At 43.1% G+C, this 23,970-nt stretch overlaps 1 protein-coding gene across 1 annotated transcript in view; it reads right to left on the minus strand.

Moving 5' to 3' along the window:
• Positions 1 to 23,970, minus strand: part of LOC145414665 (alpha-mannosidase 2-like) — a 544,739-nt gene that overhangs the window by 99,051 nt on the left and 421,718 nt on the right. The gene's annotated exons all lie outside the window — the stretch shown is intronic.

Genomic DNA, 23,970 nt, shown 5'->3' on the forward strand with positions numbered 1-23,970 from the left:
TCTCCTTTCCCTCCTTGCACTCTACCTCTGTCCCTCCCTCCCTCTTCTTCTCCTCTTCCCCTCCCTCGCCTTTCTCTCCCCCTCCCCACTCTCTTTCCTTCCCTCCTCCACCCCCACCGCGAGGAGGCCGATAAAACTACATTAAACCAACTCATAAACCCCGTACACGCTTCACGCCACTCTAATGAGGAGGAGGAGGAAGAGGAGGAGGAGAGATGCCAGGAAAGGTGGGGAAGAGAGGAGGAAGGTGGAGAGGGGGGGGGACAGAACGAGGAAGGAGGAGAGGGAAGGAGGGAAAAAGAGAGGGTGCGATGCCTAGGGAGAAGAAAGGAAGGAGAAACAGGAGGAGAGGGAAGTTTGAGGAAGGAGGAAGAATGGAGGAGGGAATGTGAAACTGGCAGAGGAAAGGAAAGGGAGGAGGAAGTAGGGAGGAGGGAAATGGAAGAGAGGAGGAAGTTGGGAGGAGGGAAAAGGAAAAGAGGCGGAAGTGGGGAGGGGACGATGATGATGAGGATAAGAAAAGGAAGGAAGCAAAATGGGAGGCGAGGAGAGGGAGTGGAAGAAGTGGAGAAAGAGGAAGGGAGAGGGAGAGGAAAAAGGAAAAGGGAGGTAAGGTAGAGAAAAAAGACAGGTAGAGAGGGAAGCAAACAATAAGCAAGGAGAGTTAGGAGGGGACCAAGACAGAGAGAGAGAAGGGAGTGAAGGAAGGATGGGAGGGTAAGGAAGAAGGGATGTCGAGATGGAGAGAGGGAGGAAAACGAGGAAAGTTAAGTTGGAGGAGGAGGAGGAGAAGGAGAGGAGGAGGAGGAGGGGGACACGAGAACTAGAGAAACTGAGATGGAGAGAAAAGGAAGAAACAAATATTACGGAAACAGGGTGAGAAAATATGAATTGTGAGCCAGTGGGATGAGAGGGATGGAGATAAAAAGAAAATAAACAGAGAGAGAGAGAGAGGATAACAAGCATGAAGAAAGGGAGGGAAGGAGAGGGGAAAATGCATGAGAGTAAAGGTAACATGAGGTGAGAATTAAATAGAATGGCAGGGAGACAGGCGAGGGAGGGGGAGGGGGAGGGGGAGGGGGAGGATGAGGGGGGAGGGGGGAGACAGAGGGTAAAGGGAAAGGAAGGACAGAGGGGAGAGAGAGAGAGAGGTAAAAGGAAGTGCGAAGATGGAAGGTTGATGGGTGTGGGAGAGAGAGAGAGAGAGAGAGAGAGAGAGAGAGAGAGGCGGAAAAGGATATGGGGAAGGAAACAGACACGCAAAGTGGAGGGGGGAAGGTAGGAGGATGAAGGATGGGGGGAGGGGAAAGAACTAATGGATGTAAGGGGAGAGAGGGAGGGAAAAACGAGGGAGGGAGGCAAGGAAAGAGGGAGGAATAAATGAATGAATGAAGGAAGGAAGGTAGGAAAGAAAGCAGTAGTGCCAATGATGATAGTGATGATGGCAGTGTTGTGGTGGTAGTGGTGTGCTTGTGGTGGTAGTGCTGTGGTGATAGTGGTGTCAGTAGTGATGATGGTGTTGTTGTTGTTATGGTGGTGGTGGTGATGTTGTGGTGGAAGTGGTGGTAGTGTTGTGGTGATAGTGGTGGTAGTGTTGTGGTGATAGTGGTGGTAGTGTTGTGGTGATAGTAGTGGTAATGTAGTGATGATAGAGGTAATGGTAGTAGTGGTGATGGTGGTGGTGTGGTGGTAGTGGTGATGGTGGTGGTGTGGTGGTAGTGGTGTGCTGGTGGTGGTGGGGTAAGGATGAGTGAGTGATGAGGCAACTTGTGGCACCACCGTCCTCATCCATAAGACAACTTTTGCACCCCACGGTAATTAATCCACCCTCAACACACACACACACACACACACACACACACACGGTCGTCTGTATATTAAATTCCTCTTCCTTCATTCTTCCCTTCTTTCGTCTGTTTTTCAATACATGTTCTCCTCCCATACACAACCTCTCCACTCTCATCTTATTCTCATCCTTCTTTACCCTATTATAAGTTTATCTTTCCTAGATCTTAAGTTCTCTCACTCCTCCTCCGTCCCTCTTCTCTCTCCTTCCCCTCCTTCCTCCTCATTCCTTTTCCTCCTTTCCCCTCCTCCAATCCTTGCTCTGTCCCCACTTCCCCTCCCTTCCATCCTCTCTCATCCCCGTATCATTTCCCTATCCCTCCCCCTCGACGTAAAGGCACTATACACTTATTCTTAACGTCTTTTAAAAAATAGAACCTGTTTTTCGCCCTTTTCTTGCTTCCTCGACATTTTTACAGGGTTATTTTTTTTTTTCCTGAACGGGAGGGGTTTGACATAGCCTTCAGTACATACCCTATTGAAAGTAGATGTAACTACTAAAGTTTTGCCGACCAGGAAAGGACTATTTACACGGGTATTCTCTCTCTCTCTCTCAACATTACAAGGCAAAATACTTATAAAAATATTACCTCAGGCTAAGCCCACTACATATCTTGGTCAAATAGCAAACCCTTCCACATGGAGAAGTAAAATTTTTATCTTATCTTGTTCTTGTTATCTCCGGACGATTTAATTTAGCTCAGGAGAGGCTTTTCGGAGCGGAGGGACAAGATACAGCCTTCACTAATCCATTCATTAATACAAAACACTTCTTAGCTACGTAAAATCGTCTGTAAAAAAAAACAGGAAAAGAGTAACCACAGTGATGGAGGGGAAGTATTGACATTATCACGACTCTGAATATTTATCTTTAGGAACACTGTACTTCCCTATCAATCACTCAATTTGCCTCAAGTTCCAATATTCATTTTCGGGAGGCGTCTGTTTTTCTCATCAACAAGTTATCAATAAGGGAAAATACTCTCATGTTCACAAGTTACAAGCTCCTGTCACTCATCTTTGCGTCGAATACTAATATTACTCAATCTTGGAATATCAGTCTCTCCGGGAATTTATTATAGTTCCCTTTGCAGTGTTTCACCATCGGAGAAATACTGTTATTACCTCATGTTAGAGTGAATTTATCTAGCGATGTCACTCAACTTTAGGGCAAAATATCGATGATGCCGTGAGAATGAATTGTAATCTCTAGGGAAGCTCCAATTTCCTGTCAGTTGCTCATCATTAAACAGACAAATACTGATACTATAATCAATTTACTTTCACCTGACGGAACTGGGCCACTCGCACAATCTGGATACTATGTCGTTGTTCCGTGAAATTCGACGAGCCTGGGTTATGAGGCAGAAATTAGTTTACTTGAATCCTAATTAAATCTGCCGCCCAATTAGACTACACCTGGCCATCAACCGAGCTGAAAGGGGCTAGGGATCTTTGTCCGGTTAGAGATGGATGATGATGATGATGATGTCGGCCAGGGCTCATTTGAAACGTGTACCCGGTGGACTGCAGGCTTCAGCTCCCCTTCTTCAGTCCACAACTCTTCCTTCGCGGAATATATAAGTAGTTGAGGGACCTGTAGAACCGGGTAGTGAAGCCACCTCGGTAAGTCGGGGCCACCACATGAAGGCGTCCCTTTCCAGCACCCACGTTAAACACACTACACACAAGTTGGAAGCTCCTGTCATTTATCCCTACGCCATGATAGGGATGACACTCAGGGCTGGAATATCTGTCTCTGCGGATTTCACTGTACTTCTCCCTGGGCCACTCATCACAGGGGGAAATACTGTTATTACTACAAGTTAGGCCTAGTTTATCACGGCCATCTGTCCTTCATCCTGTGGGGCAACGGCTGATATAACCCAAACTTTGACTATTAATCTCCGGTGTCCCTTTACTTCCTTCGCCAGTCACTCATCACTGGGGTAAAATATTGATATTACCCCCAAGTTACAAGCTCCTCTCACTCATCTCTGTTATTACCTGTGATATACCTTTCAGCGCAAGGCGACTTCTTGATCAATGATTTCCTTTATTAATGTATTCTTTGGTCGTCCTACAACTGACTTTGGAGATTTCGTCGCTCCTCTAACTTAGCGATTCATTCTGCACTATACACCTCACTACCTTCTTGTATGCTACTGATGCAAATTATAAGTGGCTTTGATGTTCTCGTAACTCCTCTTATTTTGCGATTCATTTGCACTTTACACCTCAATACCTACTTGTTCGCTACTGTTGTAAATTCTGTCTCTATCGTTTTCGTAGCTCCTCTTTACTTAGCGATTCATTCTGCACTTTACACCTCATTATCTTCTTGTATGCTACTGATGGAAACTATGTCGATATTAAAACGATATAAATAGCAGGGAAAATAATGTTAAAGTGCAAGATGCAAAATAAATCGCTAAGGAACAAATGCTATAAAGACCCGTACGTCACCCAAAAGTCGGCCCTCTATCTGATGACCTCTAAGTTAATTTTGTACACATTTTAATGCGACACTCGACTTACTGGGCAAATCGTCAGCAATATTTAGACAACTAGGCTACGGTTTTCCTCCACTAGAGTAGGTATTTGTATTTGTAGACTGACCACACGGCCTTAGGATCGAACCCGCTACCATCTCCAGCTATTTTGCCACCGTTTCGCCACAGCTGCTAAAATTATGAGGCATCCTTCGAGCCCTTCACCCCCGTAACTATTCAGGAAAGGCAGCGATCATGCATGGAGATGGGTGTCCTTAGGTACGGCGTCCCATTCCATTACTCAAAACTGCAACGTCAATCTTGGCGGGAACTCAGCGTCCGTCTCTCATTAGCCTCTCGTAACTGACGGAAAATACTATAGTTCTTTTTTTTTTTCTTTTTTTTTAACTCTCTCTCTCTCTCTCTCTCAAACCTTACGACACAGGGCCACTCAAACAAGCTGCGTACTTAGTCTCAATCGCATGAAACTCGGTGTACGTTAGTTATGGGGCAGGTATGAGTCTCCTTGTTTACCTGTCAATCCAGCCCTTCAGTATAACTACACCTGGCCATCGACTGAGCTGAAACGAAATGGGGATCTCTGTCAAACTAGAACACACGCGCTATAACAATACTGCGGCAACACCCTCGTCTATTGTCATTCATCCATAACCCCAAATACCGATGTTCAAGTTGGAATATCAGTCTGTGCAGGAAAATTAATGTGTTTCCCTCCTCCGTCACACTGGGACTAGTTTGTATCTGGGCTTTAGGTGAAGGGTCGTATACACGTGGAATTGGAGACAGCAAACACCTATTCCTTAGCGATTTATTCTGCACAGTACAGCTCAATATCCTCCCGTAAGTACTTGATCCAAACTATGTCCAATTCAGTAGGGAGCAAATAATATACATGAGAATATTATAGTGCCACACGCAAAAATAAATCGCTAAGGAAGAGGTGTTACGAGGCCTCCTATACTAAACAAAAATGGATCCAAAGACCCAATATTACCTCAAGTTTTATTATCAGTCTCTGGGGAAGCTTACCTTATCAGAGAGACAAAAATTGATAACGCCTAACCCTGTGATTCCTGGGAGGTTTTTTTCGTTTCCATCTTCCTATCTTATTACGATTTATTCGGCTGAGGACAGACGTTTCGGACTGGAGGGGTTTGATACTAAATAAATCCCTCTTCGGCGCGACAGGTCTTTTTCCCAGCTGAATAAAATCGTCTGGCAGCAGCAAAATAAATAAATAAAATAAGGACGTCACTCGGATTCAAGGGTCTGGTCAACTGTTAATAATCCTTTGGCTAAATTAATCTGTTCAACACGGATTTTTTTTTTTTAACTCTTCTCGTCTCCACAGTGAAAATACAGGTTGACAAACTTTCACACACACACACACACACACACACACACACACACACACACACACACACACACACACACACACACACACACACACACACACACACACACACACACACTCTTTCCCCATTCTTTCACTATACTTCTCTCTCTCTCTCTCTCTCTGTGGTGTGGTGTGGTCTCTCAGGGGACGAATTAATTAGGCAGTACTGAGCAAGGCACTCGGGGGATTACACTGAGGGGTGAGGGAAGGGGGAGAGAGGTAAGAGGAGGGGAGCAGAGAAGTGAGGGAAGGGAGGATGGGAGAAGGAAAGGAGACCAGAGGGGGAGAAACAGAGGGAAGGAGGGGAGGGGAGAGGATGGAACGAAAGAAAAGAGGAGGAGGAGGGGGAAAAGGAAGGAGTGGAGAGAGGGAGAGGAGTGAAGGAGGGCACAGAAGGAGAGGAGACAGGGAGGGGAAAGGAAAGGTGAGAGGGAGGGGAGAGGAGAGAGGAAGGGGAGAGAAGGAGAGGAGAAGGGGGGGAGAGGGTGAGGAGGGGGGAGAGAAGAAGAGAGAGGTAGAGGCAGAGACAGAGAGGGATGGGAACAAATGAGATGGGGTGGGAATTGAAAGCGAGGGAAAGGATAGGGAGAGGCAGGGAATGGAAGGGGAAGAAAGGCAGGGAATGATAAGGTAGGGGGAAGTTGAGAGGGGAGGGGAGTGGCATGGAGAGGGAGGAGATAGGAGAAGGGAAGGGCAGGAGTAGGGGGAGCAGGAGAGGGAGACAGAGAACTTGAGCAGGGTTGGGGAGGAGGAAACGGGAGGGAAGGGAATGGGAGGGAGAGGGAGGGTGCAGGTTTGTTAATATGTAAGGGAGCTATGGAGAGAGAGAGAGAGAGAGAGAGAGAGAGAGAGAGAGAGAGAGAGAGAGAGAGAGAGAGAGAGAGAGAGAGAGAGACGGGGGAGAAGAGAGTAGTGTTGAGGAGATGCTTGTGGGTGAGGGAATACTGGAAGAGAGAGAAACAGAGGGTGAGGAAAGGGTGGCAGGTGAGAGAGACAAATGGGCGAGAGGGACAATGAAGGATGAAGGGGAAGGGAAGGGGAAATGTGAGAAATGCAGAGGTGAGAGGGAAGGAAGGAGGTGGGGAAGAGAAAGAGGAGGAATGGAGGAAGGAAGGAGGAGGGGAAGAGAAAGAGGAGGAATGGGGGAAGGAAGGAGGTGGGGGAATAGGAGGAAGGAAGGAGGGAGAGTGGGAGAGATCCAGAGGTAAGGAAGGGAAGGTGGAGGGGGAGGAAGGAGGAGGGATGGGAGAGAGGCAGAGTGGGGGATGAAGAGGAAGGGAAGAGGGAATCGGAGAGATAAAGAGGGTGAGGTAGAGAACGAGAGGGGGAGGGGAAGAGAATCTGACGGAGGAACGCGGAAAGGAAGAGGAAAGTAGAAAAGTTAGAGAGGCATTTTAGCGATGCACAAAGAGTTAGGGTAATTTTTAAGAGGGAGTAAAGAAAGAGTAAGGGTGATAAGGGTGAGAGAGAAAGAGTAAGGGTGATAAGGATGAAAGAGGAAGAAAAGAAAGAGTAAGGGTGATAAGGGTGGAAGGGTAAGGGTGATAAGGGTGAAAGAGTAAGGGTGATAAGGGTGAAAGAGTAAGGGTGATAAGGGTGAAAGAGTAAGGGTGATAAGGGTGAAAGAGTAAGGGTGATAAGGGTGAAAGAGTAAGGGTGATAATTTAGAGTGAGAAAGAGTAAGGGTGATAATTAAGGGTGAGAAAGAAGAGTAAGGGTGATAATTGAGTAAAGAGTGATGGTGAGGGAATTAGAATGAGCCTGGGTGAGGGTGAATGGAGACGAGAGAGAGAGAGAGAGAGAGAGAGAAATTAACAAGTAAAAAATGGATAGTATTGTCCATAGAGTTTAATACAATCTCCTTAACCTTCACTACAACGCCATATTTTGTATTTCATTCTCTTATCTCCAGACGATTTTACTCAGCATAGGACACACTTTCAAATTGGAGGGATTATATACAACCTTCACTACCATGGCTATCTCCTAAGCAGAATACAATCGTCTGGCAGCAGCAAAGTGTAAAACAAAATGATGTCTTGATACTTAGAAATAAAACCCTAAAGGCGTCATGATCCCGAAGAGGCTAAAAAAATAAGGTAACATATTAGAAAACACTGAAGAAGTAACATTTAAAATATTCCACGGCCAAGGGAAAGGTACCAGGGAGCCTCGTAATTCCGCCAGTGCACGACCATGAGTGTTAATGTACAGTATATGAAGCGAAAATTACAAGAATCCAAAAAACATTACGCTACAAAAATAAATAAATACATAAATACGTAAATAAATAATCGGACTAAAACACATATATGACATAATTAAATGAAAATATATATACAATAGCTATACAAATACAAGGAGCATAAGAGAAACACAGTAAAAACTTTAGTAAAAATACAGAGACGAGAAAAATTAAAAATAAATATAAAACATGGAAAAAATCCAAACCTCTCTCTCTCTCTCTCTCTCTCTCTCTCTCTCTCTCTCTCAGAAAAGAAAAAATAGAGATATACGAAAAAAAAGTGTGATAGTAAGAAGTGGAATGTGATGGCATGGAGGGAGGAACTGGTAACAATGGGTTTTGTGTCGAGAGAGGTAACTTTAGCTTGATATTAATGGCCTCTGTCCTTAGCCGTGGCAGGGAGGAGGGCAAGGGAGAAGAGGGAGGGAGGGAAAGCTGGGAGAGGAGGGAGGAAGAGAAAGTGGGGAGAGAAGGGACGGAGCGGAAGAGGGAAGAAGAGAGAGGGGAAGGCGGGGAAAGGAGAAGAGCGAGGAAGGGAAGTGGGGAGAGGAGGGACGAAGAGGAAGAGGGAAGAAGAGAGAAGGAAGGGATGGAATGGAAGAGGAAGAGAGAGGGAGGAAAAGAGGAAAGAGGGAGGGAGGGTGGGGAAGGGAGAAGAGGGAGCGAGGAAAAAAGGGGAAGGAGAGAGAGGAAGGATGTAAAAGATAAGAAGGAAATAGGGTCGAAGGAAGGAAGGATGGTGAAGAGAGGATAGGAAGAAAAGGAAAGGAGAAGGGAGGGAAGAAAAGGAGAGGGTTGGGAACGAAGGACAAGTGAGGGAGGGAAATGGGAAGGAAGGAAGGGTAAGGGAGGAAAAGGACGAAGGGTGAGGGAGGGAAAGGACGAAGGGCGAGGGAGGTAAGGGAGGAAGGGTGAGGGAGGGAAGGGAGGAAGGGTGAAGGAGGGGAAGAGAGGGAGGGAAGTTGGGAAGAGGAAGGAAGACAAGAAAAACATAAGCATGGGATGGCCTGGACTTGAGAGAGAGAGAGAGAGAGAGAGAGAGAGAGAATGTGAAAGTGGACCAGGAAATGAAGAATACAAGCACAAGAAGTAACAGGTATGAATGAAATGAAGATGAAAATAAAACAAAAACGGAGGACGTAAAGACACAAAAGACAACTAAAGTGAATAAAGAAAAAATGAAGAAAAGATGAAGACAAGTAGGTGGAAGTGTTGGTGGAAGCACTAAATAATGGGGCGAATGGGGATATGGAGAGATAAGGGGTGGTGATACGAGGAAGAGAATGAGGAGAACAGATACGAATGAGAAAGATGATGACAAGAAACAAAATAAGATGACAGGAAGGTGAGAGTGAGAAGTGAGGATGCCGAAGACCAAGGAGGATGAGGAGTGAGAAGGGTGAGAAGAATGCAGTGTGAGTAGTGAGGAGAGTGAGAAGTGAAGAGGGAGGAATAAAAACTGAGAGGAGTAAGGAGGGTGAGGAATGAGGAGAGTGAGAAGAGTGAGGAAAATGAGGAGGGTGAGGAATGAGGAGAGTGAGAAGAGTGAGGAAAATGAGGAGGGTGAGGAATGAGGAGAGTGAGAAGAGTGAGGAAAATGAGGAGGGTGAGGAATGAGGTACGTGAGAAACGAGGAGAATGAGGCATGAGGGGAGTGAGGAGTGATGGAGAATGTGAGAAAAGGTTGTTAAGAGTGGCACCTTCCCGGAAAGCCTTTACGTGTTCCCCTACCCTCCCCATCCCTCACCCCCTACCCTTCCTTCCCTCTCCCTTCGCCAACCCTCCTACCCCCTTACCCCCTTTCTGCTCTCCTTTACCCTCCTTTCCTCCTCCTCTCCTCTCCATTCCCCTCTAACCTCCACCTCCCTCCCTCCTTCTTTCCCTTCCATCCCCCCACCGCACCCCCTCCCTCAGATTCTCCCCTCACCCCAGCCCTACGTGGGGAGGGTGATGGGGAAGGGCTGTAGTTCGTCTTCTAAATCCTCTCACTGTACCTTACGTCTCTTGGTGTCTTTACATCTTTATATTTTTCCCTCCTAATTCCCCCTCCCCTTCTCTCAATCGATCTATTTATTTCTATCTATCTAACTATCACTCTATATACTGTATCTCTAGCTGTCTTACACTTCTCTCTGACTTACCCAATTCCCAAAGTTCAGGGCTGAATAAAATCGCCTGACAAAAAAAAAAAAAAAAAAAAAAAAAAAAAAAAGACTGGGGGGCTCCATCATCAAACTGAAAAAAAATCCATCAATACTTTCCCACAACCCCTTCACTACAAGAGCTCTATATTAAACTGAATAAAACCGTCTGATTCTCAACGACCCCTCCATTAATACTACATTTCACCTTTTTCTTTTTCTCCCAACATCATTCCCGACGCCACCCCACCCTGACCTTTCTAAAACTTGCACGGGGACATTTTGAAAGACAACCTTGAACTATGAATTGATCTTTGGTACTTTCTGCGTCACCCTCTTGAGCCTCAGACGAGGTGTGGTTTTGTATTTTCTTCCTACAACCATACGATTTTTCTCAGCTTAAGGGAGCAACGTAGAGGTGAAAGGGGTTTACAGAAGGCTGTATCAATCCCTTCCTGTCTTAAAAGTCCATCACCCTCTTCAGCCCCCGAGGAGGTGTGGTTCGTATTCTTATTCTTGCTGCTACCAGACGATTTTCCTCAGCTTCAGGGAGCAACGTAGAGGTGAAAGGGGTTTACTGAGGGCTGTATCTAACCCTTCCTGTCTTAGTCCATTATCATTATCACCATCATCATCATCAATCATCATCACCATAATAATAATAATAATCATCATCATCATCATCATCATCGTTATCACCATCATTATCATCATCATCATCATCATCAATCATCACTGTCATCGTCGTCACATATCATCAACCATCATCACCATTATCATCATCATCATCATCACCATTATCATCATCTTTATCACCATCACCATCTCGATTTACCACCACTACACCCAGTAATACAAACAGTTATCTAAATTGTGGCGCAAAGTACGAGAGAGAGGGTGCAAAAGTATAAAATGTAAATACGTAGACTTAAAAAGATGATAATGCGTAAAAATGAGGCAAATGGCTGAAAAAATGACAAAAAGTTGAAGGTGTATGGTAGCGTGAAAAAAGTATAACTCTTTTAAAAATAACATAAAAACGCAAACCATCAGATAAAAAAAAATAAAAGAAAGAGAACTAACAGGCTAAAACGGGGATAAGATGCAAAATACAAGATAAAAACGTGCACGAAAAGATAAGAAAAAGGTAAACTAAGATTAAGTAAAGGTGTGCACTATAGAAAATGTAAAAATAAGGTGAAAAAAGGTAAATAAAGATAAAAAATGAAGCGTAAAAATGCGATAAAGGTGGGTATAAACAGCTAATGTGGCTGAGTGACGCTAATACGGCCTCGTGTGTGACCTGATGACGCTATTATCCCCACGCACACACGCACGCACGCACACGCACATGCACGCACACCTGGGTTAAACGCACACGAGAAAAACAAGGCACACACACAAACATACACATATACATCGGCTACGTGTATATACTGTACAGATACATATGCACACACAAAGGCGTCAGTCAAACACACACACACACACACACACACACACACACACACACACACACACACACACACACACACACACACGAGGAGGTGAATTATATATTAGAGTACGATTTAAGTATGTAGTATGTATATTGTTTGTATTCTGTATATTCTGATGCGATGTTGTTAATACACACTGGATGAGGGCAGAGGTGGCTTCTGGTATGTGTACGTGTCCTTCCTCTTGACCCGGATCTTTGAATGTTGTATCAATAATGCTTGCAGGCGACTGTACATGTGCCGGTCATGCATTGCGAAAGCTCTTGTACACACACACACACACACACACACACACATACACACAGGCCGAAATTGCACTCAAATCTTGCCCACATCACGTCCGTATCCCGCCCGGACCCCGACGAAACCCAGCCCAAATCACATGCACACACACCCATCAAAACGTCCGAAAATCTAGCCTCTTTCACGCCAAAACCTAGCCCAGTTGTAACCAGAATACCGCTCAAACGCCCCGGCCCCACTTACACCAAAACACAATAGCCCTGCCCCCAAACTGCCAAGATCTATAAAAAAAAATAATAATAATAAAAAAAAAAAACGCTTAAATTACATCAAATCATCATTCAAATAACGATCAAAATTCTAATCACGACAGAAATCATCATGAAAAAGCCAAACATCATTCAAATCACGCAAAACATCATACTAAACACCCAAACATCATCCCAGTCGCGCCCAAACAGCACTGGAATTACGCCCAAACAACAACCAAATCACGCCCAAGCTCCGGCCAAAGTCAATAGGGGCGAAGATGTGCATTACTTGCCACGCCATTACCGCCCCTCCTCCCATTCTCTCTCTCTCTCTCTCTCTCTCTCTCGATATCATTAATCTTCGCAATGCGCAAACTTTTTCTTTATCTCATGATGACGATGATGATGATGATGACGAAGACGATGATGACGATGGTGATGACAAAGACAATAATGACGACGATGAAGACGACAATGACGATATTTTACCCTTCAACTCGAGGACGTAATTTTCACCATATTCTTGCTAATTCTTGACGAATTTTCTTCAACTTACGCATTTCCACCTGGAGGAGTTACACTCTGATTTCAGGTAACTCCTTGGACCGTATTCTCCGTAGCACCTCTTCCTTGGCGATTTATTTTTGGATATGTCTGTTTAATATCCTTCTGTACGTTGTTTATGCAAAGTATGGCGATATAGGAGGGATCTGTATAGAACAGGACAGGACTGCAAGGTGTAATAAGCAAAATAAATCGCTTAGGAAAAGGTGTTAGGGAACTTCTTTAACCGACGAGAATACGGGCCTAACACGGAGGGATTAGAGATAGCTTAACACGGGGGATTAGAGATAGCTTAACATGGGGGATTAGAGATTGCTTAGCATGAGGATTAGACAGCTTGACACAGGGGATTAGAGACAGCTTAACATGAGGATTATAGAAAGCTTAACACGGGGGGATTAAAGAAAGATAGTAGCTTAATTGAAAGTGTTAAGGTTACTCTCTTTCTCGACTATATACAAGAAAAAACTAAGTCACTTAATTCATGGGGTTAAGTCTCTCTCTCTCTTTCTCTCTCTCAGCTAGAATAAAATCATCCAGTCAACAAGAACAAACTAAATCGCCTAGATCAAGGGGTTACGGTTCTCTCAGGCAAATAAAGTGGCGTGAAGTGAGCGAGAAGCAAAGTGAAGCTCCCCGTCCCACCTTTCGATGCCATTAACCTCCTTTTACTGCTAATCACCCGGCGAGAACGACCCAATTCCACGGCCGTGATTAGGGCGGCGTGATTGGGGAATGGGGAGGACGAGAATGGGGTGGTGGCGAGGTGGGGGTGAGAGAAGGGAATGGGTAAGAAGTGGGGGATGGGGGAGAGGCGGATATGTGAGTGGGGAATAGGTAAGTAGGGAGTGAGGGAGGAAAGAGGGGAATAGGGGAGGAAGGAAGGGACTGGGGATGTGGAGATGGGTGAGAGGGAAAGCAGTGAGCGGTGGGTGAATGAGGAATGGGTTAGGTGGCTGAGTGGGACGTGGGTGTGAGGCTTGTGAGTGGGCAATGGGAAAGTGGGAAATGAGTGGGAATGGGTGAATGAGTACTGTGCGAGTAAGGAATGAAGAATGGGTGACAGGATTGAAGAATAGGTAAGTTGGAAATGGGTGAGTGGGGGATGGGAAATGGGTGAACTGGGAATGATGTGAGGAATAAGTGGAGAATGGGGAGGGAGGGGAACGGATGAGAGAGGAAATTGGTGAGTGGGGGGGAGGGGGCGAGCCAGACGCAAATCTATCCATTTATCTATTGTCCAGTCCTTTAAAGCCCCATCAGAAGAGTAGGGGCCAGGGACTTGGGGTCTTACTCCAGATATTTAAAGCGAGAGTGACCAGTCGTTCGTCCCTGAATGGCATAATGTAAGCAGTAGACCCCTACCGTCCCAAATATAAATCCTCATGAACCAATTTCGATTTAAACACCTAATCCTATTAGACTAACAGGAGCGTGTTTGCTTATATGACTAACGACTTAAGTGGCACATGGTATCCTGGGCTTCTAGAAACCATTTGGCTTAACATTCAGTGTAGCATTACCTGAAAGTAGCACTGCAATAAGTGAGAGGATGGTTATCGCTTCCACTTAACCTGTGTGCGGATACATTTATTTCAGAATTCAATCAGGGAAAATAAATAAAAACCGAGTTAAAAAAATACAGAGAGAGTGTAAAATAAAAATATATATACACAGATGGGTGGCTGAAAAAATGGGAAAGCATAAAGGAAGAGAAGTGAAAATAAAGGCAGCGAAAAACTCAAATTAACCCTGAAAAAAATATATATATATATATACCCACCACCAGACAAACAGCTATGCAAACGAAAAAAATGTTGAATAAAATAAATGCCAGTATAGTGTCACGTCATCTGAATAAACAGTGCAAATATTTAATGTTATTTTCGGAGGAATTATAAGAGATTTTAATGTAGCCCCCCCTTCCTCCCTCTCTCTCTCTCTCTCTCTCACACACACACACACACACACACACACACACACACACAGGTCTTTCCAACAGCCTTTACACGTCATAACTTTGACATTTATACCCAGTCTGTACTGGGATGAGAGAGAGAGAGAGAGAGAGAGAGAGAGGGAGAGGGAGAGAGAGAGAGAGAGAGAGAGAGAGAGAGAGAGATAAGATAGAGAGAGAGAGAGAGAGAGAGAGAGAGAGAGAGAGAGAGAGAGAGAGAAGAAAATGGTGACGAAAAAGTGGGAAGGAAAAACAGAAAAAATGAGCGAAGTGAGAGAGAAGCAACAGAAAAAGGCGGGGGAAGGAAAGAAAAAAATAAGGAAACGAGAACAAATGAGAGAAGGAAGCATGAAAAAAAAGATAGGAAAAAAAAAAGACAGATTAATGGAAGGGAAAAATTGGGAGGCGAAAGAGGAACAATGAAGGCGTAAGGAAAATGAGGGTGTAGGGGAAAAGGAAGGTGAGAAGGAAAAAAAAAGAGAATAGGAGAAATAATGGTGGGTGGGAAAGGGGAAAACAGGGGATGAGAAAAAAAAAAACGATGGGAAGAGGAAAATAGCGCGTAAGAAGAAAGTGGGTGGGGAGAAAAAAGTGGGTGGAAAGAGGAAAAAGGGTGGGTGGGAAAGGAAAAAAGTGGGTGGGAAGGGGAACAGAAGGTGGGTGGGGATGGAAAAGTGGGTGGGGAGGAAAAAAAAAAAAAAGGTGGGTGGGAAGCGGAAAAAACAGGGTTAAAAAGTGACGGGAAGAAAAAAGAAAGTGGGTGGGAAGAAGAAAAAGTGGGAAGAAAAGGTGGGTAGGAAAAGAAAAAATGGGTGGGAAGAAGAAAAAAGTGGGTGGGAAGAGGAAAAAAGTGGATGGGAAGAGGAAAAACGTGGGTGGGAAAGAAAATAATGTGGGAATGGAAAAAGTGGGTGGGAAAGGAAAAAGTGGGTGGGAGAAAAAAAAAGTGGATGGGAAAGGATAAAATGGGTGGGAAAAATGTGAGAGAGAAAGAATGAAGCCTAGAAGGGGGGGGGTCAGGAAAAAAAAAAAAAAAGGTGGGAGGCACAAGAGGCAGGTGACAGGTGAGAAAGGGAAAGAGGGCGAAAAAAAGGGCGTTCAATGTAAAGGTGAGGGAGGTGACGAAAAAAATAAAAAAAAAAAGGCGAAAGCGAGGATGAAAAGGCGATGCTTAAAAAAAAAGTCAAATAAGAATAAAAGGAGAGAAAAATAAGAAAAAAAGAGAAAAACTTGATGATAATACGACGATAGGAAGGCAAGGAAAAACAGAGACGGACAAAAAGTGGATAAAGTGAGACAAGTGAGATTAAAAGCAAAGTGAAAAGTGAGATACGTGAGATGAAAAGCAGAGAAAAAAATGAATAAGTGCCATGAGGAAAAAAAGGTGAGACAAGTGGGATAAAATTCAGGAATATAAGTGAAATTGGAAATAAGTGAGAAGAAAAGCAGAGAAAAAAGTGGAGAGCGAGATAGGTGAAATGAAAAGCAAACGAAAAAGCCGAAAGCGAAATAAAAAGCAGAAAGAAAGGAGGAAAGTGCAATAAGTGAGATAAAAGAGAGGGAGAAAAAAGGTGAGAGTTTATAAAGATGAGACAGGGGGTAAGAGAAACTGTGTAATCTATGAGGAAAAAAAAAAGATAAAGGCTGAGGCAGGAAAAAAAAAAAAAAGAAAGGGGAAAAACAAGGTAAAGACAGGGATGATAGGAACAGCAACAGGCAGCCTCATGCGTAGGGGGTCGAGGCTAGGCTACCATAGACCAGTGCAGTTAAGGGTAGATGACCAGCCTACTTCCCCTGATGGCATTCCGTGATCGAAAACCATCCACTCACCTTGTGGAGTTCGAACCTACTTTTATTATTCCAATCACGGGATTACTAGGGGAAGGAGACCAAAGGAAAATTAAACGGGGGGGGGAAGAAAAGAGGAAAATAAAAGAGAAATAAAGAGAATAAGAGATATTAAAGGTGTGTGTGTGTGTGTGTGTGTGTGTGTGTGTGTGTGTGTGTGTGTGTGTGAGAGAGAGAGAGAGAGAGAGATAATTTCAGTTGATTTAGTATTACAGGAAAAGAAGCAAAAGGTAAAAAATAACGAGAATGTTAAAAATGAAAAAACAAAAAGGCAGGAAAAAATAAAAAAAAAAAAACAATATAGGAGAGAAAATGGGAAGAGAACTCAAAAAAGAGAGAGAGGGCTTAACATACGAACAAAAGCAGAAATTGGAAACACAACGAGAAAGAAGAAGAGGAAAGAGATGCATGAAGTTAGGTGAGAGAAGCTAGAAAACATGACGAAAAAATAGAATAATAGTATGTGGTAATAAATCCTGAAAAATAAAGAATGAAAAAAGTCAAAAATAAAAACAGAAGAGAGGCAAAAGAGAGGTACGAAAAGCTAGAAAGAGAGAAGAGAAAAACAGAAAAAAAGAGGGAAAGGGAAAGAAAAAAAGAGAAAGAGGAAAGATAAAGTGAGAAAAAGAAAGAGAGATACAAAGTGAGGTAAGAGAAGTGGCTGAATTTTACAAGAGCCTACACAGCCACTGACGCCTGCCCCCATTTTCACGCACTCCCCCCACCTGAAATATTGAGAGAGAGAGAGAGAGAGAGAGAGAGGAGGGGGGTGGAGTTAAATAAATACAGACGGCAAAGGTCTAGTACATTCTATGATGTTTTGATGAGAGAGAAAGAGAGAGAGAGAGAGAAGGGGGGTGGAGTTAAATAAATACAGACGGCAAAGATCTAGTACATTCTATGATGTTTTGATGAGAGAGAGAGAGAGAGAGAGAGAGAGAGGAGGGGGGTGGAGTTAAATAAATACAGACGGCAAAGATCTAGTACATTCTATGATGTTTTGATGAGAGAGAGAGAGAGAGAGAGCTGGAGGATAGGAAAACGTAATTAAGAAGTAATGAGGTAAGACACAAGGAAGAAATGAGAAGATAATGAACAGAAAGAAGAAAATGGAAATGAGGCACAGGGGAAAAGACGATAATGGAAGAGGAGGAGGAGGAGGAGGAAATGTAAAGATGAGGAAACTTGGGCCCGTATTCTCGTAGGGTATGGAGGCTCCCTAGCACCTCTTCCTTAGCGAATTATTCCTGGATATGGGTGGTTAATATCCTTTTAGTAATCTTGGCAGAGTACGGCGACATTAGATGAATTATTTATGTAACGAAAGATTGAATAAAATAAAGTGTAATAGGCAAAATAAATAGCTTAGGAAAGGGTGTTAGGGAGCTTCCTTCAACGACGAGAATATGGGCTTTTGAGACGTGAGGAAAAAGGGGACAAACTAAAGAAAATTAAATGAGGAAAAGGAAAATGAGAGAAGATGAAAATAGGCATAAGGAAAATGAGAAGAGGAAAAGGACTGATATGCAGAAGACAAGCGAGGGAAGAAGGAAAAGAGAAGAAAGAGAAGATGAGAGGACAAAGGGGAAAAATGGGACAAAAGATGGTACAAGTAAATACAATGAAGCAACAAGGAAAATGAAAATAGTCTGAAGGATTACGAAGGAAGTGAGGCCGGAAGGATGCAAGGAAGGATGATGGAAAGGAAGGAAGGATGGATGGATGGTAGACTGACAAAACAAAAAGGCAAAAAGAACGATGATGGAAGGAGGCAGGATGGGAGGCGGTAAAACAGGATGGCAAGAAAGAAGGAACGAAGACGAGCAGGAAGGAGGGAAAGAAGGCGGGCAAGACGGAGGGAAGCAAAAAAAGAACGGAAGGAAGGCAGATACAACATAAACGACAATGAAGGAAGGAAGGCGGGTATGCAAACAGAAATAAAGGAAGGAGGGGAAAAAAATCAAGTACTATGAGACACAAGGAAAGCAACGAAAGACACAGAAAGAAGGAAAGGAAGACTGAAGGGAAGAATGAAAAAAGGGGCAAATGGTAAGATGGAAGAGACACAAGGAAGAAGGAAACAAACAGCAGTACAGTAAACTAACGTGGCCAAGGAAGGAAAAGGCAGATAGCAGAAGGGGACGGACAAAGAACAAAATGAGCAACGTAACAATGGCAAGGAAAAGGGCTAAAAGAAAAAAATGTCTAAAGTAAGGAAAGGAAGAAAGTAAATATGAAGGGATAATGAATGATGAACTAACGAAGAATACAAAGCAGGAACATAAAAAAAAAGTCTATGGAAGGAGATGAAAGAGAAAAAAAAGGGAAATAATGGAAGAATGAAGAACGCGGAACATAACACGGAAACACAGAAGGAATGCTGAAGAAAAGTGGAAGGAGACTGTCACATGCACTGAAGAAAACTGCCGAGAAAGAGGAAGGAAGAAAGAGAGACTGAGTGAGAAAATAAAACACGAGGAACACACCAATAAAGAAAAGCAAAAAGTAAGAACGCCTAAGAAAAACAAACAGGAAAAAGAAGCATTAAGGAAAACGGAAGGTACGGTCGAGGGGAGACTGAAGCCTCTTACATCAACACAAACCCCTGAAAAATCACCCAAGGAGCGAGAGAGGCTGATTGATGGGCGGCTGCCTTAAAGGGAAATATTTAGGAGGTGCAGCCGCTAAGAGGAGCCCGCTGCGGGAATGGAAAGAAATGGGTGAGTGATGGGGAATGGGGAATTGAGAGATATGGGACGATGGGGAATTGGGGAAATGTACATGAGAAATGGGGAAATGTGGTGTGATAGGAACTGGGGAAATGTGGATGGGGAAAGGGGAGAATGGGGTTAGGAATGGGGAAAATGAGGTTTGGAATGGATGAAAAATGGGCAATGGGTAAATGTGGGGAGATGCGGAATGGGAAAAATGGGCAATGGGGAATGCGTGGAGATATGGAATGGGAAGAATGAGTGATGGGAACAGAGACTTGAGTGAGATGGGGAATGGGAGAAAATTAGGGCGTGATGGGGAACGATGGGAAATGAGGGTGATGGAGAATGGGGGGAAATGGAGTGATGGGAATTAGAGAACATGGAATGCTTGGGAACGGAAGAAATGGGGTTGAGATAAACAAGAAATGATGGGGAATGGGAGAATAGGAGGTACTGGGGAAAGATGAGAGGTGATGAAGGAAAAAGGGGAGGCCGGTTTGGAAAGTACGGGAGAGGAAAAGGGATGAGGAAAGAGAGGAAAGGTGGGGAAAGGAGGAAAAGGGGAGGAAGGATGGGGCAAGGAGATGGGACTCGGGAAGGAGGGTGAAGAGGGAGAGAAGATAAAGAAATAGGGAAAAAGAGAGAAAAAGAGATGAGACTGGAGAAAAAGAGGGAAAGAGATGGGATTGGGGAAGAGAGGAGAGGGTTAAAGAGATGGGATTGGGGAAGAGAGGAGAGGGTTAAAGAGATGGAATTGGGGAAGAGAGGAGAGGGTTAAAGAGATGGGAATGGGGAAAGAGGAGTAAGGCAAGGAGAAGATGACCGGGCAGGAAAAGATGACGAGTGAAGAGAAAGGATGGAAAAGATGAGTATGGACAGGAAAGAGACCGCGATAGAGAAGATTACCAAGTTTTCTATCATTTATTTTTCATCATTTATTTATTTATTTTTTTCCCGAATAGGGAGTATTAGGAGACCAAATCCCTCGAGAGATGGTACCTACTAAGTGAAGGGGAAAGGGATGGGAGGGACAAAGGGATAGGAGGAGGAAAAGATGGGAGGGTTCGAGGGATAGGAGGGAGAGGGTTGAGAGGAGCCGAGAGATGGGAGGAGGAGGGATTTGAGGGAGACGGAGCCATCTGGGAAGAGCATAAAAAATTGCACAACCAGCTTACTAAGAGAGCTTTGCCGATGAAACGTTGTTGGAGGAGGAAACAAGATTCATGAACAAACAATTTCTTATTCATTCTCTCTCTCTCTCTCTCTCTGGTGGGGGGAGGGGGACAAAGAAAGAAGGTACCGAATCACTCCATGTTGGTTACTTTCGCCTTAAATGTCGGGAGAAGTCTAGCTCCGGGTTCCTACTGGGGTAAAAAAGGCTGTCAAGATATATTAAATTTATTATTATTATTATTATTATTATTATTATTACTATTATTATTATTATTATTATCAGCAGCAGCAACAGCAGCAGCAGCAGCACTATCATAATTTTTGTTGTTGTTGTTATTATTATTATTATTATTATTATTATTATTGGTATTATTATTATCATTATTGTTATTAATATTATTATTACGATGATGATGACGACTAACTATTTACAATATTCAGGCGAGGGCACAAAGCAGCACCACAGACGCAAAGAGGAGAGAAAATGCTCTTCGTAAATAAATAATAAAACGAGGAGACGCCCAGAAAAACACTGGCACGGAGAGAAAAGGGACAAGGATAAATAAATAAAAGAAGTAGGGATAAAAGGACATACGAAAAATAATAAATAAAAGTGGGGACACCAACATTTCTCTACCTAAATTTCTCAGCTGGAATGAGATGCAGTAAAGGGAGAGGCTGTGGTAAGAAGGAAAGAATAAGGGTTAATAATGATAAAGGGAAAAATAAGTAAGTGGTTTATAAGGAATTACAAGTAATAATAGTAAACCGGTACTACCACTACTACTACTACTGCTGCTAATGATAATAATAATAATAATAATAATGATAATAATAATAATAATAATAGAGAATTGTCAACTTTTAAAATCACCCTCAGCGGGAAAGGGACTCAGTGAACCGTACGACTAATATAAAAAAAAAATACGCGAGAGGGATGGCAAAGATTTAAAAGATGGAGCCATGCGAGGAGATACAAAAACGGTGACAATATAAATAAATAAATAAATACAATAAAGGACATGAGAAGGTAACATATCAAAGAAACACCCTTTTTTTTTTTTTCCAACCTTCGCCCTCACTAGCAAAGGATTAATGTGGATGTAGATGGTCAGTATTGGGCATTTAAAAGATCTTGCCTACACTGCCATCCATCTTCAATCTTCCAGCTCGAGAAACACATACACTGACGCGGATGGAAGAGGACAGGAGTAAATAATGAATCGAGGAAGCAGCCATCTTCTTCCAACCTTAGCTATTAGGAAAATGGGCTTCATGGAGAGGTATTTTCGATGGTGGATATATAAAATAAATAAATACATAAATAAAGGTAGTGTACAATGTAACCCCTTTTTTTTCAACCTTCAAGTGTTAAAAAAAAGACCCACTAGAATAAATGAAAAAAGTAAATAATAAGAGAAAATACCCTGCTTTTCTTTCCATCCCTTACCGTTACCAAAGAGGCTAAGTGTGTGTGTGTGTGTGTGTGTGTGTGTGTGTGTGTGTGTGTGTGTGTGTGTGTGTGTGTGTGTGTGTGTGTGTGTGTGTGTGTGTGTGTGTGTGTGTGTGTGTGTGTGTGTGTGAGAGAGAGAGAGAGAGAGAGAGAGAGAGAGAGAGAGAGGAACAACAGAAACCCATACCCTTTTGTTCAACCCTGACTCTCACCTGGAAAGGGTGTCAGGGGGAAGGACAGGTGTAAAAATGTAAAGACAGTGGGAAGGACAGGTGTAAAAATTTAAAGATAGTGAGAGAGAAGAGACACACTGACGCAGAAAGTAAGGACAAGCAGTAAATAAAAAATAAATAAGGTAACTATTCACCTCCAATTGTCACCACCACCAATAATAACGATAATAATAAATAATAATAATAAAATAATAATAATAATAATAATAATAAAAATTTCTGGCCACTGATGAAAAAAAAGACAGACCTAAGGAAAAAAAAAAAAAAGCGCAGACAGGGAAAAGCTAACGAAAAGGAAAAATTTGAAGAAAAGTGAAAATTGACAAAAAGGGAAGACTGATGAAAAGAGAAAACTGACGAAAAGAGAAAATTAACGAAAAGGGAAAGCCGACGAAAAAGGAAAACTGACGAAAAGGGAAGACTAACGAAAGCAGAAAACTGACGAAAAAGGAAGATTGACGAAAAGGGGAAAACTAACGAAAACTGATGAAAAGAGAAAATTGACGAAAAGTGAAAATTCACGAGGAGGGAATATTGACAAAAACGGAAGACTGACGAAAAGGGAAAATTGACGAAAAGGAAAATCTGAAGAAACCGGAAAACTGACGAAAAAACAATAAAAGACAACAGAAAATAATAAAAAAAGGGGGAAACACGCCCACCTTTTCCCAGCCGTCACCATTACCAGAGAGGGCTTCAGGGAAATGTATGGTCGATGGTGGATATATGGGATGGAGAGCCACACGAGAGGCACAATGTATGGGAGGCCTGAATCGATACTAATTTCCAGCCCGCTTCCTCCTCCAATGATGATAAATAACAGAATCCAATGACAAGGGAGTATAAAACGAACTGATGCTACTACTACTACTACTACTACTACTACCATTACTACTACTACTATCTTTACCATATATAACAATCTGTCTGTCAATCTGTTTAGGTCTATTTATTAACCGACTCGCTAACTGTCTGTCCCTCTATGTATGTACTGTGTGTATTTTTGTATGTATACCCACCCAACCATCTATCTGTCTATCGATCAATCTAGTGTCTATCTATCAATATATCAAACTATCAAAGATCTCCTAATCTATCCATATTAGTCACCTATCAATCAATCTACCTATCTATCTGTTTATCCACCGCCAGACGCCTAATCCGAGGGCTTATCCAGGGAAGGGATGACAAAAACGCACCTAAGCTCCTCTATCACCATTCATCTCCACCCTTCCCGCCACTCCAAGCCGCCTTTTCATATTTACCTTACCTCTACAAACTTTATACCTCTAAAAACCATCTCCAATTTCTTCCCATATTTACACTACATCGTACAACCTTCCACTTTTTCAGTCTTCACATCATCAACAATGGACGAAACGTTTGAAATCATTCTCCTAATAACATCTAACATACAAGCCATTTTCTTCATTACTGCGCATCTACAGAAGGAAGTTTATGCAATATATTGATTACACTATCCACTCTGATATCTATCTTAAAAAAAAAAAAAAGATGAACAATAACAATCACTTTGAAGCCATCGATCGCCTAAGTACTCAAACTCTCTGGAGAAACTGTACTCTCTACTTTATGAGAGAAGCAGGAAAGGAGGCAGACAGGAAGGAAGGAGGGATGGCAGGCAAGAAGACAGGGAGGAAGAAAGGCAGGGTGAGGCAAGAAGGCAAAGAAGCACGGGGGGTGGTGGACTCATGAAGGCTTGAATTCCACTATCTCGCTATTGGCCATTACTCATCACCTCTTGTCATCTTCCACCTTCATCAAGGTTATCATTACCAAGACATTATAATCGCCTCAATACGCAGAAACATATCATACCAACAAATACAGTGCATTTACAAATCGATATGACTGAAAGAATTTGCATGAAAAAA

This window comes from Coenobita brevimanus, chromosome 100 (assembly GCF_032717465.1).
Source record: "Coenobita brevimanus isolate Jiangsu-jjx chromosome 100, ASM3271746v2, whole genome shotgun sequence".
NCBI classification, from domain to species: Eukaryota; Metazoa; Arthropoda; class Malacostraca; order Decapoda; family Coenobitidae; genus Coenobita; species Coenobita brevimanus.